This window comes from Cynocephalus volans, chromosome 1 (genome assembly GCF_027409185.1).
Source record: "Cynocephalus volans isolate mCynVol1 chromosome 1, mCynVol1.pri, whole genome shotgun sequence".
Classification (NCBI taxonomy): domain Eukaryota; kingdom Metazoa; phylum Chordata; class Mammalia; order Dermoptera; family Cynocephalidae; genus Cynocephalus; species Cynocephalus volans.
The window spans coordinates 257,425,227-257,431,384 of NC_084460.1; positions in this window are offsets into that span (position 1 = coordinate 257,425,227).

Here is a 6,158-nt window from a genome sequence, read left to right on the forward strand (position 1 = left end):
GACAAGATATGCAAAGGAAAAGGCAGGAACTGGAATGACATGGTGCAGAAGCCCTGAGGGGAGAGTGGTGGGAGGTGAGCTGGAGAGAGAGCACAGGTTTCGTGTGCCAGGCTAGCAATGGCATATCCTGAAGTCAAGGGCTTTAGGATATGAAGGCAGGTGCAATGAGTATAGAGAAAAGAGCATGGATCTTTGAGGCAAGTAGAAGGTAGAATAATAATAGAACTTCAGACTTGGATGACAGGATTGATGGTGGTACCATTCACCATGATTAGGAAAAAAGGACAAGGAGTGGGGTTGTGATTGGATCATGATTGCTTTTCTCATGTTGTGTCTGAGGCACTTGTGGATTTCTGCTCTGAACATGTTGAGTTTGAGGAAGGTGTTTATTAGACACTTGAATAGATGGAATCTGAGCTTCAGAGATAAAAATTTGGGAATGATCAGTAGTTGGAGCCTAGGGTATGGGTGATACAGAGAAGAGAGGGTTGAAAACAGAACCTGGGCTGACCTGTGGCTCACTCGGGAGAGTGTGGTGCTGATAACACCAAGGCCACAGGTTTGGATCCTATACAGGGATGGCCGATTAGCTCACTGGGTGAGCGTGGAGCTGACAACACCAAGCCAAGGGTTAAGATCCCCTTACCGGTCATCTTTTTTAAAAAAAAAAAGAAAAAAAAGAAAACAGTACTTAAGGGAGCACTAACATTTAGGGGGGACAGGCAGAGGCAGAGGCAGAGGAATTCTATGTAATATTGAGAAAAAGCAGCATAGTGATAAGAGGAAAATAATGGAGGATGGCAAACAGAAGCCAACGAGTCAGAGAGGTTCAAGAAGGCAGTAGGGTGTCACGTGGCAGAGGAGTCAAATGAGGACCCCAAACTGCTTTGATGATGTGGCAACTGAACCATCACTGAGGACCTTGGCAAGATCAGTTTTAATGCAGTCAGAGGAGTTGGGATGTGCAAGGAAGGTGAGAAAGTAGAACAAACCTTATACCAAGCTTTCAAAAACTTGACTGGTGGGAGAGGCAACTTTTAAGACCCAGGCTCCTTTTTCAATAAATATGAAAATTCAACTTCATTATCTCAAAATTCTGACTAGGTAGAGCCCTCTTCTCCCAGAGTGTCACAGCTTAAACTTCTGAATACTTCTGCCCACCAAGCAAATTCCTTCTAACTTTACTTAGTTATATTATAAAAGCAATCTTTTTTTTTCCAAAAAATGTATTTACAGTATAGTATACAACATTGATTCCTCAATACTTTGGTATGCCCTACCACCCATTGAGGTTACTAATGTTGAGTTCACCTGGACATCTCAGCACAGTGACAGAAATTGGGGGGTTGGTACAATCTTCAAGTTCCAGTGTTGGTTTAAAAAGCAAGGAGTCATGAATAGTTTCAAGGAGTCATGAAACTACTGAATGGAAACCCGGTAGAACTATGATGTTTGCAATAGCCACTACCTGAGGAGACAGCTAATTGGGAATTTTAAGATTCCATATGTATCAGTTCGGGCTGCTATAATGAAAATAGACTCTTGTGGCTTAAACAACAAACATTTATTTTTCATGGTTCTGGAAGCTGGGAAGTCCAACATCAAGACATTGACAAATCTGGTGTCTGGGGAGAGCATGCTTCTTGGCTCACAGACAGCAGCCTTTTGGCTGTATCCTAACATGACCAAGAGAGGAAGCTCTAGTCTCCTCTTCTTATCAGGACACTAATCCCATCATGGGAGTCCACTCTCATGGCGTCCTCCAAGGCTAATTACCTCCCAAAGGCCCCTCCTGCTATTACCCCACTCCCCATTGAGGGTTAGGGTTTCAACAAACGAATTTTGGGAGGACACGAACATGCAATCCATAATACCATATATATGTCCTCACATGTATGTAGTGGGCCATCCATTTATCGAGGGCTCTAACAGATACATGCACCCCTTCTCCCATCTCTATCAGCTCCACCTAAAATCTTGACTTTATTCTCTCTTTTGCATTAAGACCAGCCTATCAAACAGACCCAAGGATCTTGGGTGCATTGCCCTTGGCAGATTCTGTTTCCATAGCAGTAATTCTCCTTTGAGGTGGCCGTTATAGCCAACCATGAGGCCTGCAATGGCGAGTCTTCCCCCAGCACTCCTACTCACCACACCTGCCTCCCACACACTGCTCACTACCTGTGGGCACATGACTGCATGAAACAGAAAGATGAATCTCTTCTAGAAAAGCATGCAATAAAGAAATCCAAGGACCTGCATTCAAAACAAATGCTCTCCATGGGTCCTTAGTACAAACCCTTAGTCAGCATGAGTAGTTTATCAGATTTATCAGTTTCTAACATATCTGATAGAAAAGATCACCCAGTACTGAGATATCCTGAAGGAAAACTGTTAGAAAAAGTACAGGAGCAATATTTATTTTTTCAGTAGGGCCAATTCAGAAAAACAACAAAAAATTTACAGGCCACATATTTTGTCCAAGATGAAAACAGTTTTACTATTTTTCCTGATTATAAAAATAAGACATGCTTATTCTTGCAAAAACTTGAACATTATTTGTATGAGAAAGAAGTAAATATAGTTTGAAATCCCAAAGCCCACAAGGGGCCACTGTTTAAAAGACAACTCAGGTAGTTTCTTTAATATTTTACTTTATTAACTAGAAAAACATTGATGAATGTCTTGTAGCCACTAAATTTTTGAATATATGAAAATTGATATTTAAGTGTTTGAAAGGTGGAACATAAAGGCAGCATTCTAATCTTTGCCTCAGAATTGAAATCCTGGACTGCACGGTAGCCATGGGGCCCCAGGGTGCACATGACTGTTATTAAAGCACTTGAGACAGCATATGAAGGGTTGGGTGGGCTCGTGAGGCCTGGGGGAGTCTGGGAGCAGCATCAGGTCCTCATTGCCTGTGGGACTGAGAGGATGTTACAAAGAAAAGGGAATCATATCCACGGTAACATCCAAGGTGCCAAAGACCTGGAGCTAGACCCTACCTTCTGGGAAGTCATAGACCCTGTAATGGTCACCATCCCATCCTAGGGATGGGACTTATTAGATACTCAGTGAATACTTTTTGATATAGGACAAATTTTATCTACTTCATTCCTTGGCCCTGGGGTAATGGTTCCTGATCACAAGTCACTAGAATGGAAGGAGTCCCCAGGGTTGAGGCTCTTATATGTCTGATATTCTCAAGCAATTCCAACACCAAAGTTACCCAGTAGGACCCAAAGTATTTTAGGGACCAAGCAACCCATGCACCAGGAAATAGATTCTTTTTCCCCTGCCTAGGCTATTCTGCGTAGTGATAGTTGCTTTAGACTGATAAAGATTCTTAAAGAAAACTGGAAGGTTATAAATCATGCTCTCCAATTTAACAAAACTGTGGACTTGTAAAAGCATGCAGGACCCTGAAGGGCCCACTCAGAAAACAGACAAGAGTTTTGAGGCAACTGCAAGAGAGCAGGAATTTTTGAAGCAGTTTATAGACCCAGTGCCCCTGAGAGGAAAACATTTGAGGCCCAGAAGCTGTGTTAAGATCATCTCAGGTCCAGACTCAAGATTTGTGGAAATTTTGTAAAGCTCCCAGTCGCTAAGAGGGAGGCTGGGGCAGATGACGGCCCCTGAAAGTCCAAGACATAAGCATCTGTTCCCTTCTCTTAGCCATATTGACATGAGTGGATTTGGGGAGAAAAACCTACATTTTGGTGTGTGTCTAACAGAGACAGGAGACTATGCATCTTTTCTGTAAAAGTCATGCTTGTTTTTGGGAGTTGGATTGCTTGTCAATGTCCTGGCTCACATGGTCCGATTCTTCCTCTGCATGAGGTGGCCTGTTCTTTGGTGATACTCTCCTTAAAGTTTTTCCAGGTTTATTCGGTTTAAGAAGATTATCCCGCAAATCCATCAGCAAAATCTGCTTTTGTTCTACTTTTTTCTCTGGAAAGTCTTTAAAATTGCTCTGAGATCCATCTGAAAATCTTGTCTGAGATTTCAGGCCAATTCAATTTACCTAAAATAATAATTTATAAAATTAGTTTATCAGTTCAACAATGTTAATTGAGTACCTTATATATTCATAGACTCTGGGGACATAACAGTGACCCAAACAGACAAAAATCCCACCCTCATGGAGCTTCTCATCTTGTACAGATGTCAAGGTTGAGAATATAGTGGAAATAATGAGCAAACTTGTTGCTAACCCTTGGCTTATATTTCCAAATAAAATTTTGGTTTGTTTTGTCAACAGTCCCTAAACCTGGATTATATGCCATCTTGGTTGCTAACTAATTAACATATTTTTGAGTTACACAATTATGTTTCTTTATCAGCATGATGAATGTATATATCAGACTCAAATAAATGGACATTTAGTTTCAGGGACTGAAGCAGGAACAGAATATTTCATCGTGTTTGCTAAATTGCTCTTTGTGTGGTATAGACAGCCAATATTTTTTTCCTTTGCCATACTGTTTGCTTTTCCTTATAGTCCTCCTTGGATCTCCTCAGCAATGAGATGACAAGCTCCCTAGCTATTATTAGAAAAATGAAAGTGATTTTTTAAAAAGATTGGAAAAAGTCTAGTCATTTTTCAGATTGATTTATTGTTTCACAGCAAGGTTTGTCATAATCGTACTGACTTGTTACAACTTGAGTGGAAATAAAAAAGACAATTATTGTACTAGTTAAAATGACAAAACGCTAAATTATAAAATGTCAGGGGAAAAAATGCAGGCAATTTAAATTTCCTGGCAATGGGTCTATAATTTATTTGAGCCTCAGAGTACTCTGAGCTGTAGATAAAGGCATTTGGTGGGGAAAAAATTACACTTTGAGTTTCATTGCCGGATTTCAGTGCTCAAATTACATTGTTACTTTTTTTTTTTTTTTTTTATAAAGAATAGAACAGTCTAGTACCTATAAGGAACCCTTTTCGAATTCCTCTCTTTTTATCCTCAGAAAGCTTTAGTAAATTTTCTTGCCTGGGATAAATTCCATCAGTCTTTTTACCCTCTAATAATCTTGCTATCATTTACCTACAGAGTTGTGTTTTTGCTGCTGAGCCCTGGAGGCGGACAGTGTCATAGAAAAAAATTTTTTTTTTTTTACAATATTTAATCTGAATTTAGAGTAATACTTTAAACATTAAGTACTGATTTTCAAAGCACTTTTTAAATTTAATAAAGAAGATTTTCTTTTGCACAAAACTAAGAAATACTAATTCAGTGCTTACTGCATTTGGAACACCGTTCTAAAGTAAGAGACATATACTTTACTAAAGAAATAAGATAATGCTTGTTTTAGGAGACAAAAGAAAAAAAGAGCTCACACATTAAATGCTTACGGATGTGAGAGGAAATATATAGTCTTGAAGTGAGAGATTGGGCACTGAAGTTATATGACTAGATTCATATCCTGGCTCGAATGTTACTAACTGTACGTAACCTGAGGAGGCAAGTAACGACTTTTCTCTGCCTCAGTTTCAGCATCTCTAAAATGGGATAATAATATAACCTATCTGATGGGGCTGTTATGGGGCTAAAAGGAGTTAACACACATGTAGAGCATTTAGAATGCTTTCTAGGACATACTAAACTCTTTAAGATTGTCCTTGCTGCCATGTTCCTGGTATTTTCCAACTGATTGACTGGTGTAATCTACAGGCTCATTATCTAGCTGGAGAGGTTAAACACTTCTAGGTGGATAAGTAGAAAGATTTCATAATCTGGAGCAAATTAATAGGTACTGAGAGCATATGGCATCAAGATGCTACCATAGTAAGCAGGATCCAATTCAAGATTATGGTCAGGAATAGGTGAGAATTGAGTTTGGTCCCAAAGGGTAAGTAAAATGGGTGAAAATTAAGTGTTTGGGTGGGGAGAGGAGGAGAGAATGCATGGCAAAACCAAAAACTCTCAGAATTTTCAATCGAGAAGGCCTTTAACACATTCAACATGATGGAAAATACCTAAGGACAGAGAGCATGAGGCTTCAGGACAAAATTATAATGCTGCTTGAGGAGAGGGCCAATGAGGAAATCTAAAACTGTGACTTCCAGCCCACTACTGTGTTTGCTACACTAAAACGAGGCAGAAGCAAGTCATATAGTTTCTTTGTTGGTCTTCTTCCCAACATTGAACTCTTTT